This window comes from Nerophis lumbriciformis, linkage group LG30, assembly GCF_033978685.3.
Source record: "Nerophis lumbriciformis linkage group LG30, RoL_Nlum_v2.1, whole genome shotgun sequence".
In the NCBI taxonomy this organism is placed as follows: Eukaryota; Metazoa; Chordata; class Actinopteri; order Syngnathiformes; family Syngnathidae; genus Nerophis; species Nerophis lumbriciformis.
The window spans coordinates 1745001-1762281 of record NC_084577.2 but is presented as its reverse complement, the minus strand read 5'-3'; the positions used below and the strand labels follow the sequence as shown (position 1 = coordinate 1762281).

At 42.1% G+C, this 17281-nt stretch overlaps 1 protein-coding gene across 1 annotated transcript in view; it reads left to right on the top strand.

Annotated features, from left to right (window-relative positions):
- The window catches only part of pik3cb (phosphatidylinositol-4,5-bisphosphate 3-kinase, catalytic subunit beta), a 151002-nt gene that overhangs the window by 48251 nt on the left and 85470 nt on the right, over positions 1–17281 (top strand). Inside the window, exon 2 of the mRNA XM_061925373.2 lies at positions 7859–7940. The gene's annotated coding sequence lies outside the window, so the exon portion shown is untranslated. The remainder of the gene's footprint in view (positions 1–7858; positions 7941–17281) is intronic.

Here is a 17281-nt window from a genome sequence, read left to right as displayed (position 1 = left end):
CCAAAACATTAACCTGGACAACATTTTAACAGCTGGTTGGCTCAGATTTTATTATTTTCATTGCATTCACATGCTGCAGTGGACAGTGGACAATTTAGCTTCAGTCCATGTGTGTTTATTGACAACAGGGTTATAACCTGGACACGTTAGCTCGTCGGTATGAAAACAGGTGACTGTTACTACGTGCGTCTGCCCGGCCCCCGAGTCAAACAGCGGCGGTGTTAATGAAGCAGCGTCAGGCTGCTCACCGTCAGTGAACCGCTCGGTGAAATCGCGGATTAACGTTAAATATATGACAAGCCGCGAGCGATGCAGCTATAACCTATCTAACTATAATCTATATTACCCTCATATTTTGATCCGGTCGGTCCGTTCTTCTTTTACTTCGTCGTCTTCTTCGTCTTCTTCTTCGTCTTCTTCTTCTTCTGGCCCACCAGGTGAATTAAGTGCTATTGGCGGAGTTACAATGCATAGTAGGCTACCGCCACCTACTGCACCGAAGTTGTAACTACAAGCAACATTCACAGACAAAGTCCCATTGCTTTTATGAGCGGTCGAGCGAGTCAAAAGCCGAAAAATCCATTTGTGGCGGACGTAATTCTTTCGTGGCGGGCTGCCACAAATAAATGAATGTGTGGGAAACACTGTACTTGGATGAGAGGCAAAACGTCTTCTAAGACAAAGCAAAGAGTCCAGTTGCGATTGATTGAAAGCCCTGAGAATACAATGACCTGGTTGAATGAGAACCTGATAATACTGTATATTTTGCATTGGCTAAACACTCATAAATTGTAAATGTGTCTCTTAGTATGATTTTTAAGAAATTTCACTTGACCATGATAATATTTGCACAAGTGTTTCATTATTAGGTCCTGTGCTGATTTAGAAAGTTTACCCTTTTACTCCCTAAAGACATAACCAGTCCAATTTTTTTATAGTACGTTCATTTTAACAGAGGGAGTCCAAATTTCAATCAGATGAAAACATTCAATACAGGTTTATAAATTAATTAGTGTTTAATTGAATATTTCTGATTCTGATTGTGATCTAGTGCATATTTGATCCCTTTTAAACCAACAAGAGTTCTGACCAGTTAGCTGGTTCCCATGAAGCAAACAATTTAGTCCTGTCCTTTCAGCAAGAACCTTAGGTGAGAAAAAAACACATTTGGCATGATTGATTGATTGATTGATTGATTGAAACTTTTATTAGTAGGTTGCACAGTGAAGTACATATTCCGTACAATTGACCACTAAATGGTCAATTGTACGGAATATTGTGGACCCCGACTTGTTTAAGTCGGGGTCCACTTAAATTGATTCATGATACAGATATACAGTATACTATCAGCTTTGAGTCACTAGAGAAAAGCGCTATATAAATATAATTCACTTCACTATTCTATCATCATAATACAGTCATCACTCAAGATAATCATCAGGGTATATACATTGAATTATTTACATTATTTACAATCCGGGGGGCGGGGGGGTTAGGTTTGGTTGTTATCATCATTTCAGTCTTCAACAATTGAGAACAGAGAGAGAGAGAGAGAGAGAGATCAGAAGGCATAAGAAAAAGTATCTACATTTGATTATTTACCTTTGATTATTAACAGGGTGTTAGTTTAGGGTTGAAGTTCAGAATCAGAATCAGAATCAGCTTTATTGTCATTACGCAAGGTAACGAGATTGAGGCCATTCCATACAGTGCGATGTGTGCATGCTAGAAAAACAATGTGCAAATATATAAAAATATAAAAAAATGTAGAAGTGCAATGAATATGGTGTGAAATGAATATATACATGAAAAAAAAACAAAAAAAAACAGGGTGGTTGGTGGAATGGGTTATTGCACCGAAGAGAAGGCAGTTATGAGGGACAATGGGGCAGTCCGTTCAGGATGGTTATGGCCCTGGGGAAGAAGCTGTTCTTTAGCCTGTTTGTTTTGGTTTTAATGCACCTGTAGCGCTTCCCAGAGGGCAGCAGGTGGAACAGGTCAGAGCCAGGGTGGGTGCTGTCCTTGATGATGGCACTGGCTCTGTTGAGGCAGCGGGAGGTGTAGATGTCCGTCAGAGAGGGGAGAGGGCGGCCGATGATCTTCTGAGCCGTCTTGACCACTCTATGCAGCCTCTCCCTGTCTGCTGCAGTGCAGCTGCCGTACCATACCGTAATACAGTAGGTCAGCAGGCTCTCGATGGACGAGCGGTAGAAGGTCAGCAGCAGGTCAGGCTTCAGGTTGTACTTCCCGAGGACTCTAAGGAAGTGTAGCCGCTGCTGAGCCTTCTTGATGATTGATGTGGTGTTGACTGTCCAGGAGAAGTCATTAGAGATGTGGACTCCAAGGTACCTGAAGGTGTGGACCCTCTCTACACGCTCGCCGTTGATGTAGAGGGGGGCAGGGTCGGTGCTGCTCCTCCTGAAGTCGACGATGATCTCTCTGGTCTTGCTGGTGTTGAGAGCGAGGTTGTTCTCCGAAGACCAGGCCGTCAGCTTCAGGACCTCCTCTCTGTAGGCAGCCTCGTCACCCCTGGAGATGAGCCCGACCACTGTGGTATCGTCGGCGAACTTGACGGTAAGGTTGTCACTGTGGGCCGGACTGCAGTCATGGGTGTAAAGGCAGTAGAGGAGGGGGCTCAGCACACAGCCCTGTGGGGAGCTGATGCTCAGCGTGCGGGAGGATGAGAGGTGCGGGCCAAGTCTCACATTCTGGGGTCGGTCCGTTAGGAAGTCCCTTATCCAGGCGTTTGTGAGAGGGGGGAGGCCAACAGTGTCCAGTTTATTGCAGAGTCTGTCCGGGATTATTGTATTGAAGGCAGAGCTATAGTCCACAGAGAGCATCCGGACGTAGCTCTGCTGCTGCTCCAGGTGGTTCAGAGCAGAGTGGAGAGCAACAGCGATGGCGTCCTCTGTGGACCTGTTCGCCCGGTATGCGAACTGGTGGGGGTCGAAGTCTGGAGGGATATGGTCCTTGATGTGCTGGAGAACAAGTCGCTCGAAGCACTTCATGATTACCGGAGTGAGGGCCACTGGTCGGTAATCATTCAGGCTGGTGATGGGAGACTTCTTCGGCACCGGGATTATTGTAGATGACTTCAGGCAGGATGGGATGACTGCCTGAGCCAGGGAGAGGTTGAAGATCCTGGTGAGGGGGGGGGCGAGCTGGTGGGCGCACGTCCTGAGCACCTTTCCAGGTACTCCGTCTGGTCCGGTAGCCTTCCTGGGGTTCACAGCCAGGAGCACTCGTCTGACACTGTGCTCCTGTACAGTGAGTGGAGTGGCGCCGGAGCCCGGTGGGGGCGGGGGCAGGGCTGGAGCAGATGAGTGTCGCTGGGGGGTTTCGAAACGGGCAAAGAAACAGTTAAGCTCCTCTGCCAGTGTCGCACTCTGATCCGCAGTTGTCATATTGCAGCCTCTGAAGTTCGTGATGTCATGAATGCCCCGCCACACCTCCCGTGAGTTTTTGCTGGACAGATGGGACTCTATGCACCTCCTGTGGTCCGCCTTTGCTTTTTTAATCCCTCTCTTCAGGTCGGCTCTAGCAACACTGTACAGTGCCCTGTCCCCTGACCTGAAGGCTGCGTCGCGGGCCCTGAGGAGTGTGCGGACCTGGCTGGTCATCCAGGGTTTCTTGTTGGGGTAAACCCGGATGTTTTTTTCCACAGTCACATTCCCGATGCAGAACTTTATGTAGTCCAGCACCGTTCCTGTGGCTGTCTCCAGCTCCTGTTGTTGGAAGAGGTCCCAGTCTGTGTGTTGGAAGCAGTCCTGAAGTTTGGGGAGTGCATCGTCAGGCCAGGTCATAACAGTCTTTGTGATAGGCCTGGCCTGGCGTCTGATGGGGGTGTAGGTAGGAGAGAGCAGGAGGGAAAGATGGTCTGACTGTCTAAGCTGGGGGAGGGGTGTAGCTCTGTACGCGTGCTTTATGTTGGTATACACGTGGTCCAGGGTGTTCTTGCCCCTTGTAGAACACTTCACGTGCTGGTAGAACTTAGGGAGTACAGTCTTCAGATTGGCCTTATTAAAATCCCCTGCTATGATATGAACACCGTCGGGGTGGGCCCGCTGCTGTTCGTTGACGGTGTTCAGCAGAAGAGAGAGCGCTGTGTTTACTTTGGCGTCCGGTGGAATATACACAGCCGTGATGATAACAACAGACAGCTCTCTCGGGAGAAAAAAAGGCCGACATCTAACAGACATGTACTCCACGTCCGGGCAACAGTGCTGTTCAGTGATTGTCCCGTTGTTGCACCAGTTCTCATGCACGTAGATACAGAGCCCCCCTCCTCTGCTCTTACCGGAGTCCTTAGTTCTGTCCCGGCGGAGCAGAGTGCGTCCGGCTAGCTGCATGCTAGCATCGGGTATTTCTGGGTGAAGCCAGGTTTCGGTGATAATCATAGCACAACAGTCCCGAACATAGCGGTTTCCAGCAAGTTGTAACTCCAGGTCGTTCATCTTCTGTACAAGGGATCTGGCATTAGAGAGGAACAGGCTCGGTAGAGGTGGCTTGTGGGGTTGTTTCCTAAGCCTGAGCAAGACGCCGGACCTGCGGCCATGCTTCTGCTTCCTCTCCCTCCTCCGTCTGCGCCGTCTCCCAGACCCGACAACAAACCACGGAGAGCCCTGTGCTCTCGCTATGTCATCTGGGATGTTGTGCTCGTGGTGAAAGTCGCTCGAAACAGATATCTGGTGCGAGTTACCGATATCCAAGAGTGACTGGCGGGTGTACCGGGTGTTTGCAGTACAGGTGGTGCACAAAAGGAAAAAAAACATGAAGAAAAGAAGGAAGAAAGAGCACTGAAATGGAGAGCCGTAAGCCGCTGCGTCTGTGCGCGCCGCCATCTTGGATTGTTTTTTTTTTTTTTTTTTTTTTTTTTTTTTTGTTGTTGCCTGGAAGTGTACTTTTATTGCGGTTTTGAAGGAGGATAGAGATGCCCTTTCTTTTATACCTGTTGGGAGTGCATTCCACATTGATGTGGCATAGAAAGAGAATGAGTTAAGACCTTTGTTAGATCGGAATCTGGGTTTAACGTGGTTAGTGGAGCTCCCCCTGGTGTTGTGGTTATGGCAGTCATTTACGTTAAGGAAGTAGTTTGACATGTACTTCGGTATCAGGGAGGTGTAGCGGATTTTATAGATTAGGCTCAGTGCGGATAGTCGAACCTCGGATTCAGGAGGAACAGTGTGGTTTTCGTCCTGGTCGTGGAACTGTGGACCAGCTCTATACTCTCGGCAGGGTCCTTGAGGGTGCATGGGAGTTTGCCCAACCAGTCTACATGTGTTTTGTGGACTTGGAGAAGGCATTCGACCGTGTCCCTCGGGAAGTCCTGTGGGGAGTGCTCAGAGAGTATGGGGTATCGGACTGTCTGATTGTGGCAGTCCGCTCCCTGTATGATCAGTGCCAGAGCTTGGTCCGCATTGCCGGTAGTAAGTCGGACACGTTTCCAGTGAGGGTTGGACTCCGCCAAGGCTGCCCTTTGTCACCGATTCTGTTCATAACCTTTATGGACAGAATTTCTAGGCGCAGTCAAGGCGTTGAGGGGATCTGGTTTGGTGGCTGCAGGATTAGGTCTCTGCTTTTTGCAGATGATGTGGTCCTGATGGCTTCATCTTGCCAGGATCTTCAGCTCTCACTGGATCGGTTCGCAGCTGAGTGTGAAGCGACTGGGATGAGAATCAGCACCTCCAAGTCCGAGTCCATGGTTTTCGCCCGGAAAAGGGTGGAGTGCCATCTCCGGGTTGGGGAGGAGATCTTGCCAAGTACCTCGGAGACTTGTTCACGAGTGAGGGAAGAGTGAATCGTGAGATCGACAGGCGGATCGGTGCGGCGTCTTCAGTAATGCGGACGCTGTATCGGTCCGTTGTGGTGAAGAAGGAGCTGAGCCGGAAGGCAAAGCTCTCAATTTACGGGTCGATCTACGTTCCCATCCTCACCTATGGTCATGAGCTTTGGGTTATGACCGAAAGGACAAGATCACGGGTACAAGCGGCCGAAATGAGTTTCCTCCGCCGGGTGGCGGGGCTCTCCCTTAGAGATAGGGTGAGAAGCTCTGCCATCCGGGAGGAGCTCAAAGTAAAGCCGCTGCTCCTCCACATCGAGAGGAGCCAGATGAGGTGGTTCGGGCATCTGGTCAGGATGCCACCTGAACGCCTCCCTAGGGAGGTGTTTAGGGCACGTCGGACCGGTAGGAGGCCGCGAGGAAGACCCAGGACACGTTGGGAAGACTATGTCTCCCGGCTGGCCTGGGAACGCCTCGGGATCCCACAGGAAGAGCTGGACGAAGTGGCTGGGGAGAGGGAAGTCTGGGCTTCCCTGCTTAGGCTGCTGCCCCCGCGACCCGACCTCGGATAAGCGGAAGAAGATGGATGGATGGATGGGCTCAGTGCAAGTTGTTTTACTCTGTCCTCCACCCTGAGCCAGCCCACTTTGGAGAAGTGGGTAGGAATGAGGTGGGATCTGGGGTGGAGGTCTAGAAGTAATCTGACTAGCTTTTTCTGGGATGTTTGGAGTTTAGATTTGAGGGTTTTGGAGGTGCTAGGGTACCAGGAGGTGCATGCGTAATCGAAAAAGGGTTGAACGAGAGTTCCCGCTAAAATCCTCATGGTGCTTTTGTTGACCAGAGAGGTTATTCTATAGAGAAATCTTGTTCGTTGGTTGACCTTTTTGATTACCTTGGTTGCCATTTTATCACAGGAAAGATTAGCCTCTAGAATGGAACCTAGGTAGGTGACCTCATCTTTCCTGGTGATAACAATGTCACCCACTTTTATTGTGAAGTCATTGACTTTCTTAAGGTTGATGTTGGACCCAAACAGGATGGATTCCGTTTTACCCAAGTGTATGGATAGCTTGTTGTCAGCAAGCCAGGTGCAAGTTCTACAAAGTTCAGCACTGAGGATTTTCTCCACCTGTGACTTGTCCTTGTCTGATACCAGCAGGGCCGAGTCATCCGCAAACAAGAACAATTCACAGTCGCATGCCGATGACAAGTCGTTTATGTATACTAGGAACAGTAAAGGCCCCAATATACTGCCTTGGGGGACTCCACAGCTTACTGAGAGGGGGGGGCACGGTGCCGTTCACCTCTACCACCTGTTCCCTCCCCTCCAAGTAAGATTGCATCCAGCTCGATGAGGTTTTGTCAAATCCGATTGCTCTGAGCTTATCCAACAGTATTGCGTGGTCAACGGTGTCAAAGGCCTTCTGAAGATCCAGCATGAACATGCCGCAGATAAAAGTAACAGTAAACAAAAAAATCTTCATATGGAACTTCATGCAAGGTCTCTTCTCATGGGGTAAGGATACCTTTGTGAAAACTGAAGGACCTACCTAAAATTACATGGAAAGTGCTTGTTAATGATCTCAAGGGTGCTGGGAGCCACAGTCACCAAGAAAACCACAGGTAACACTTTGCTCTAATAAATTGAGATTACGCCAACAGGGTTTTATCCACCAATAAGTACAAAGTTTAGGGATCAAATACTTATTTTACTCAAACACAAATGTATTTAAAAATAAAATGTTTATTGTTGATAATATGACTCATTGTTTAAAATACAACTACAAAGAATTCTGGGCTGTGCATGTCTCTGGGTGTATACATACAAAATCAGCATTTGATCAAAAACGTATTTCTTCCCTGTGTTACGAAGTAAGGAGTTATATATCACAAATAGAAATAACTATTGTTGTGCAAAGTCTCCGATTCATCAAGCAAAAGCTGTTTTATTTTCTTCCTTATACTTTTATTTTGTCACCCTCTTCTATATCATCAGTACTGTATTTATCAACTGTAAATGTCACCAAATTCACTCCATTCATTCCCACCATAACTGTTTTTTGTCCTCTTACCCATCAGATGCAGCGTCTCATCCACTCTCTAGACATTCCCAACATCCCACCGAATCAAAGGAAATAAAAAAAACACCGGGTAATAGCAGGTAAGACCAAATAAAATCTGTGTGTATGAGAAGGTGGTACATCTGTATTGCAGTGTTTCCTACACTTGGGGGTGATTAGATGACACAAAATAAACGAAATCCCCCCTCTCATTAAACAAGTTCAATTTTATTGTATTTATAAGAAAGGGTGAACCGGTAGTCTTGAGTATTAAACTCTGAAACTGGTGCATTTAATTATTGACCCCTGGGGTTCAGGTTAGAGAACGCAAAGTCCTGGGATGGATTAATGAGCTTTAATTGTGGATGTTGAAATGTATTCATAACTTTTGTTTGGTGTCTGAAAAGTCCCCGATCTTGTTATTTTTTTGTCATCTAGTGGAATAAATACAATGTATGCATCTTTCATACAAACAGAAAATGTATATACGCGTGTGCAGGATACCAATAAATGCGCATTGGTTTGCCAGTCAGATGCTATTTCAGCCTTTCCCAAAGACTGGAAATCTCGGCAGAGGCAGGGCGTGTAATTTGCACAATTGTCTATGACACATCAATGTTTAAAACTAATCTAAATACTGTGGTATGTGTTAGTATTAACATTTTTTTTTTTGTTACATTATATTATTTTGCCGTATTTTTGTAATGTTGCTGCTTATCTTATTACTACAATGTAACACCAGCTAACCTATATACACCCCTGGTTTATTTACATATATTATTTAGCCCTGAATGTTGGAACTTAGTTTAGCATATAAGTAAACAGTACTTTAAAGGGGACCTATTATGCAAAACCAAAGTCGTTTTCTGACCGTAGGGACTTTTTGGAGTTCCTATGACCTTTTTAGTGCCTTTTTTCATGTTCTAACATACGGGAACTAGAGACTACAGCCCTCAGATCCTATAACCATTTTAGCCCCTACTCTGAGGCAGGGTCTAAATTGAGTCCTATAGGAACTAAAATACATAGGTGTTTGGTGATTGGTTGAAAAACACTGCGTTCCCCTACTTTTACCTGAGATGCTGCCTTAAAAGTGTGGTAAGACAACTGGAGTGCTTACGTGGGTCGACATTGAAGAGAAGGCTTTGTCCTGACATGCAGAGAACATGTACAAGTTGGCACACTCCTCACGTTACTTTCACCTAGCACATATTGTGGAAGGTGGTTTGATTGGTGTGCTGCTTATTTTTGAATACTTAGTAGTATTGAGTTCATGTCCGATCACCAGCAGATATGGGGATGACAGTGTAACGAATCACAAGGGTCTCTCTCTGTACCACTCACCCAATTTTTGATATAACCCTGTTTTTGCTACAATGTTAAATGGGAATGCCCCTAAACTGCCAAGATACCTGTGGTGGTGGGGACGTGGTTATGGGCATGATCACAATGACATAATCGAGTAATTTGCATAATTTGAGATGGGCTCCGGCACTCCCCGCGACCCCGAAACGGACAAGCGGTAGAAAATGGATGGCTGGATATGATTTTCTTTAAAAAGGCTCAAAATGTATACCGTATTTTTCGGACTATAAGTCGCAGTTTTTTTCATAGTTTGGCCGGGGGTGCGACTTATACTCAGGAGCGACTTATATGTGAAATTATTAACACATTACCGTAAAATATCAAACAAAATATTTAGCTCATTCACGTAAGAGACTAGACGTATAAGATTCCATGGGATTTAGCGATTAGGAGTGACAGATTGTTTGGTAAACGTATAGCATGTTCTATATGTTATAGTTATTTGAATGACTCTTACCATAATATGTTACGTTAACATACCAGTTGGTTATTTATGCGTCATATAACGTACACTTATTCAGCCTGTTGTTCACTATTCTTTATTTATTTTAAATTGCCTTTCAACTGTCTATTCTATTTTTTTCTTGGTGTTGGGTTTAATCAAATAAATTTCTCCAAAAAATGTGACTTATACTCCAATGCGACTTATATATGTTTTTTTCCTTCTTTATTATGCATTTTCGGCCGGTGCGACTTATACTCCGAAACGACTTATACTCCGAAAAATACGGTACATACATTTAAAACAAATCTGTTTTTATTGATTAGTATTAACTAGGGCTGGGCGATATATCGATATACTCGATATATTGCGGGTTTGTCTCTGTGCAATATAGATAATGACTATATCGTGATATTCGAGTATACGTTCTCACGCAGTTGCTTTTAGCTGCGGGCATTACACTACATGTGTTTTTCACTCTTTCTTGTCTCTGCTTCTCACAGAGACTTAAAACAAGCCCACCTTCTTACACACGTCACGTGTGCAATGTCACACGCTCCCGCGGAGCTGACAGGTAGCGACATGGTAACGTTAGCTGTGATGCTAACGGTGCGGTGCGGGTGGTAATACGAGAGAGAGAAGGTGCGAATCTGGTAACAAATGAAGGAAGAATTATTTCCCAAAAAAAACAGCACGGGGTCCATCGTCTGGCGGTGGTTTGGCTTCAAGAGGGAAGATGTTGAACAATTATGCGGCAAAAGCGTTGTTACAAAAAGTAGCACCACTGCTAATGTAGCATCATTTGAAAAGTCACCCGCTACAGAATTAAGAGTGCTTGAAACCCCGCATGTCAACATCTCCGTTCGGTGCCACACCAACAAAATGCCGAAGTCACTATTTCCAGATCAACACCGTATGAAAAAAATAGTCAACAACAGAAGGAGATAACGTCCGCAGGAACCTACCACATAGCGAAGGACATACACTATTTGATTTCCTATTATGCAGCTCTTTTTTTTTTGACAGTTATTGAAATATCTTGTGTGACATCATGCACAAAAGTGCACTTTATTTGTTTTAAACAATTGTAGTGGCGTTCTGTACAAAAAGTGCACTTCAATTTAGTGTTGTTTTGATATGTCATCTTAGTGACATCATGCACAAAAGTCCACTAATAGCTTGTTTTAAAATGTCTCTGATAATCTTGCACTTTCTGTTTTGAAATGACATGAATGTTTGTGCCACTGCTTAATAACTGTTTAATAAATACAGTTTTGGTCAATTGACTTAGTTGTGATTTCCCTCTCTGCATGAAAGTTTAAAATGAGCATACATATATTAATGAAGTATGAACAAGAATGTTTTAATGTAGACACAGAATCATCATACTGGTGTGATTATATGCATCAAGTGTTAATTCGAGGCTAAGGCAAAATATTGAGATATATATCGTATATCGTGACATGGCCTAAAGATATCGAGATATTAATAAAAGGCCAAAGCGCCCAGCCCTAGTATTAACATATATTTTTTTGATCGTTTTGCCATTTTTTCAATTGTTGCTGCTTTTTGTACAAGGTACTTTGTTGAGATTTTCTTCAAGTGTTTACAGACTTTTAATTACTTTTTTTTAAATTTAAAAACAACTAGCAACAAATCTAGCATCTTCTTCTGGTGTTATTATAGAATGCACTCATGTTTAGAGACTCTATTTCTCTCCCTCGATGTCCCTGACTAAAGAGGCTGAAACGAGCACGACGTCACACTTTCTTCGCGCTGTTGCTCTAGTTGGACTTTCTCTTTTTAAAACCCGCCACTGTCCTCTTAATATTTCCTCATTTTGTAGATGGCTGTACGCGCGGGTATATCTGCAATATATATAAAAATCACGTTCACGTTGCAGACATGCTGACAACGCTCCAGGCAATAGCGTGCATTTTGTTTAAATCTGGTTTTGGTAGCGCAGTTTTCAGTGATCAAAATGTTTTTACGGTGGTCAAGTTTTCGGTACATCACTTGTCAATAGTGCACAAATAAGGTTATATATATCAATTCATTCTGTAACGACCAGCTAATGTTAATGTTCTATATTCGTGTGGTTTGGATTTGATGTCAGTTTTTCCGATGTTTGCAAACACACCGTCCGTGCCTGAAAGGTCATTGGCGGAGAATGAGGAAGTGTTGTTGTGTGTCAGAGGAGGCGAAGACTCACGGAGACGGAAGTGTTTTCATAGGAGGTAAAACCTGTTGGAATTGTGTCGTTGTTTGTTATCATAAGATTGGTAATAAAAGTTAAAAATAGCTTCAGAATTTGTGTGATTTCTTCTGGGGGCTACAACATATTATATTTCTTTAATTAGTTTAAGTAAAAATAATAATAATGTAGAAAAAAAAACATGCACCTGTCAAATACTGTTAAGTACCGGCAAATATTTACATGAAGCCACAGACAAGTGCACTCCTGAGTGTCCTCAACACGGTACAGCAATACACAAAAGCAGACAAAAGGCTTATCAATGATCTACCTTTCTGTCACTTTTCAAACGGGGTTACATTTGAGATCAGTCTTTTACATATTTTAGGTGCCCACCCCATACTTCCTGTAACATCACAAAAATACCGTTCATTGTCAGCCCTAATTTTCTCTAATTTAACGCAATGAGAATAAACAGTAGGTCTGAGCTATGCGGGAAAACAACAATTGTGCCGTTTGAGCAATACAATAGTTGATATATTGTTACTGTCAAGACTAGGACTTTGACGTGGTTTGTTCTCCCGTGGTGCAAAATGAGCATTTGGACCAGACATGGCGTGAAGGTGAAGACATTATTTATTTTACACTAACAAAAGAACAAAAGGCGCGCTCAAGGCGGATGTACAACTTGACTAATGAAAACAAAAGACTTGCACGGGGGCAAAAAACTATGAACAATAAAAAACACTAACTGTGGCAATAATAAACAAACTTACTTGGCATGGACATGAAGTGCGCAGACGTGGACAGAGTGTGACAGGGGGCATAAATGCGAGGATGTCGTCAGGACGAACAACAGAAAATGAAAAGCTTAAATAACAGACATGATTAACGAAAACAGGTGCGTGACTCAAAACGAGAAACAGGTGCGTGACGTGACAGGTGAAAACTAATGGGTAATCATGCAAACAAGACAAGGGAGTGAAAAGCCAGAAACTAAACAAAACATGACTTAAAACAAAACTTGATTACACAGACATGACAGTTACACAGTGCTGTTTCTGCTTCGTCTACACAAGAAACAAACATAAGTTTTGATTCAACAGTTGGCATGTGCGTTGAGCGCACGCTTAGAGAAAAAACTTTAATAATTTGCGAGAATTTCCGTAAATTGGCGCGATTGTGTAATCGCAAATTCCTGGAGGGACTGATCAATGCAAGTAACCATTAACGGTCAAAAACCATCCACCTGTTTGCGGCATATTTCGCCCCTGTAATTCCCTGCTACTTGCAAAGGGGGATGGTTTGATCCAATTGTGCTATTTCTGCCTCGCCCATCAATGCGGCCAAAGTGAATTTTACTGTAAAGTCAAATGTTGTGACGCTGTCACCATGTTTGGGTATTTCTCCCCCGTTAGATGTTTATATAATTTTAAAGAGAATATAACATGTGTTTTACTGGCAGTTTGTATGTAGTTTTGCCGAGTGAAGCAGCCAGGACAGATGTGAAAAGTAGGGATAAATAACACTAGGTTACCATTCTAGGACTGCATGATTTGACCATGAGTCTGTTTTAAAATATAATGGCACATTCACTAGTGAGTTGTGTTTCAAATGTGTATACAAATGTATATTACATAAAGTAGCTCTCAGTTTCTAAAAGTTTGGCGACGACTTTTGCGTATATAGATGTACATTAGCGCAAGGCATCATAGCTAAATGCTTCCAGGAACCCAGTCACCTCTCTGGCAAAAAAGTCTGCCCTTCATGGGCTTGTGTACATCTGTGCATGTGTCATTCAGTGCTGATGTGGGGCCCTTTGTTCACAGCTGAGATGAATGGTGGTTTAGCAAGATGCTGAAAAATCCGCTCAATGTACGGGAGCCGTTCCTGTGCCATTCAAGACTGCTTCGTGGTCGTTTGAGATATGATGTGGAAAAAAATCTTTACATTCAGTGTAGGGCTGTACAAGAATTCAAATTTTAATCACGATCACGATTTGGGCTGCCACGATTAAATGAAGGTTATTCGTCTGGATATTGCCATGTAAAATCAAGCTGCATTTCATATCAAATTAAGCGGCAGAGAACAGCTTTGTGAGGAGCGCGCCCTTCCACACCTGAGGGTATTGTGAATGGGCACAAATTGCTATCACCATGCCAAACTTAAACATTATATATTATTATCAATTACAAGATTTGGTATATATTGTATATATAATAATAATAATAATATAATATATAATAATATATAATAATATATAATAATATTATAATATATAATAATATATAATAATTGGTATACAGTATATTGTATATATGTTATAGACATAATATAATATATCTGTATATATATTATTCTGTACACATATTATGTATATATTCGTATATATGTTAGATTTTCTATCGCTATATTAGTCTATTTATACCTGCATTGTCCTTCCCATCCTTACACTTTCCATCATTGTAACTGAGCTACTGTGTTGAACAATTTCCCTTGTGGATCATTAAAGTTTGTCAAAGTCTAAGTCTAAGTCTTCAACCAACACATTCCATAAGAAATCTAGGCGTGATTTTCGACTCCAAGCTGACTTTTATCTTAAAAATATTACAAAAATAAGTTTATATTAATTTAAGAACATAGTCAAAATCCACCCATTTCTCTCTCAGGCTAACACTTAAGTATTAATCCATGCTTTTAATTTACTTTTGTTCAGACTATTGTAATGCCCTGCTCCCTGGTCTTCCCAAAAAGAACATCAGAACTCTACAATAATGACAAAACTCAGCTGCACGTGTGCTGACCAGGACCAGAAGGCGGAAGCACATCACACCAGTTTTAAAGTCGCTGCATTGGCTCCCCGTCACTTCAGGGTCGATTTGAAGGTTTATCTTTACCAAATACTAGAACAGGGGTCGGCAACCCGCGGCTCTAGAGCCGCATGCGGCTCTTTAGCGCCGCCCTAGTGGCTCTCTGGAGCTTTTTCAGAAATGTATGAAAAATGGAAAAAGGGGGAAAACAATCTATTTTTTGTTTTAATATGGTTTCTGTAGGAGGACAAACATGACACAAACCTCCCTAATTGTTATAAAGCACACTGTTTATAATAAACATGCTTCACTGATTCGAGTATTTGGCGAGCGCCGTTTTGTCCTACTAATTTTGGCGGTCCTTGAACTCACCGTAGTTTGTTTACATGTATAACTTTCTAGGACGTGTTTTATGCCACTTCTTTTTCTGTCTCATTTTGTCCACCAACTTTTAAGGTTGTGCATGAAAGGTGAGTTTTGTTGATGTTATTGACTTGTTGGAGTGCTAATCAGACATATTTGGTCACTGCATGACTGCAAGCTAATCGATGCTAACATGCTATTTAGGCTAGCTATATGTACATATTGCATCATAATGCCTCATTTGTAGCTATATTTGAGGTCATTTAGTTTCCTTTAAGTCCTCTTAATTCAATGTATATCTCATGACACACTATCTGTATGTAATATGGCTTTTAATTTTTTGCGGCTCCAGACAGATTTTTTTTGTATTTTTGGTCCAATATGGCTCTTTCAACATTTTGGGTTGCCGACCCCTGTACTAGAACAAAGACTCACAGTGAGGCGGCATTTAGGCTCCCACCTGTGGAACAGCCTGCTGGAGAGCCTCAGGACTGCACCGACAATTGATATTTAAAAAAAAAAAAATTGTTTTTTTCCTGATCATGTTAAACGTAATAATTTTAATTTTTTATTATAATTTTTATTTTTGTTAAATCATTTTTATTTTGTTAGTTTCTATTTTATTTATTGCTATTATCACTATTTTTATTCTCTCTATTTTATGTTTTTTATTAATTTATTAACATTATTAAATATTTTATTTTTACATATATTTTATAATGTTTCATACAAGTGTTGGGCGATTATATGATCGTGATTGTTGATCGCGATTATTTTGAGTTTGATCATGGTGATCGGATGGTAGCACAGTTCCTCAATCAAACATGGTGGATATGTCTGTGAGAAATTTCCGCAGTAGTAAACAAACAGTAGGTAAGCAACGTTGTACCTCTTCTCCTTACACAGCTGGAAGTGCAGCCCAGTATAACAAAATAAAAAAATATGACGAACACTAGCATAAAAGTCGAAAAACAACATTGAGAAGGAGCAGCAACTTTAGTGACATATTTTACTTTAACTATCTGCTGCAACTCACCAGCAATCCTGCCCTGAATGAGGACTTGCAGGCCCTTAGAACGTCTATGTGACTCTATTGGTCTCGACTGGGAGAATCAATACACCCACTAATTTAATTAGAAAAGGGATTTTTTATACGTAAATATTTTTTAATCAGACTTTTTGTTTATCTGTCTGCAAGGATTTTACTCCACTGATATAACATGTAAAAAAAAACAACTCTGCATCCAGACCTTTTGTGTTCTTTTTGTTTGTTTTAAAAACTGGGTTACCGCTTGTTGATGAATACAAGTAATCAAAGAATACAAATAATAATTGACCATTTGAAAGTGTTGTGTAAATGTTAACTCGAAATAAAAGTCTTATAGTATTCACTACACCAATTGTACATTATTTACTGCAGAATACGCTTTTTGATGACAAACAAAATAAAATAACTCTGAGAGGCAGAAACCTTTTTTTCTTTAGCCCCACATGTACCGAAAAAGAAGCAAAACCGTGGCCCTAAAACCAGGTAGAATTGAATAGAAAGTACTTTTTTGATCCCTGGGGGAAATTCAGCACCACAGTCCGCTCACAATAAACAATAAACACTCAGGTATTTTTACATGTGAATAATATAAATACAATCTATTATACAGCATTATTCACATGTGAATAATATAAATACAGTCTATTAAACATTCAAGTACAGTCAAAAAGGAACATATGCATTATACAGTTTGATGGCTGTCGATATGAAGGTACTGACCGAAGGGTGGGTTACCTGTATCGTTGCACCTCTAGTAAGCACAATTGCAGTAAATATATAAACATAATGACAGTTGTCAGCTGTTAGCATACATTACCCCGATCAAAATTGTGTGTTACACGATACTGCTGTAGTAAACAGTACGGATGCGGTACTCTGTATAATCCTGCACGGGACAATCAGCTTTAAGAAAGAAAAAAAAAAGAAATTGTGATATTTATTGAGATTGGATGATATGAAAAAATTCATCGGGATAATTTTTTTTGCAATATTGCCCAGCCCTATTTTATTTTCACCCCCTGAGCGCCTGCGTACCAATCCAGGGAATGCGGAAATGTAATTGTACATTGACAGACTCTTTCACATGAGTTCAATTGTTACACTAAATACCTATATGTTTGTATTTCGTCATTTGTTATACAGCTTTCACATGACAAACAATCAAATGTATGATTATGTCAAGCAGGAGTGTCCAAATAAAATGTGGCTGTTTTTTTTTA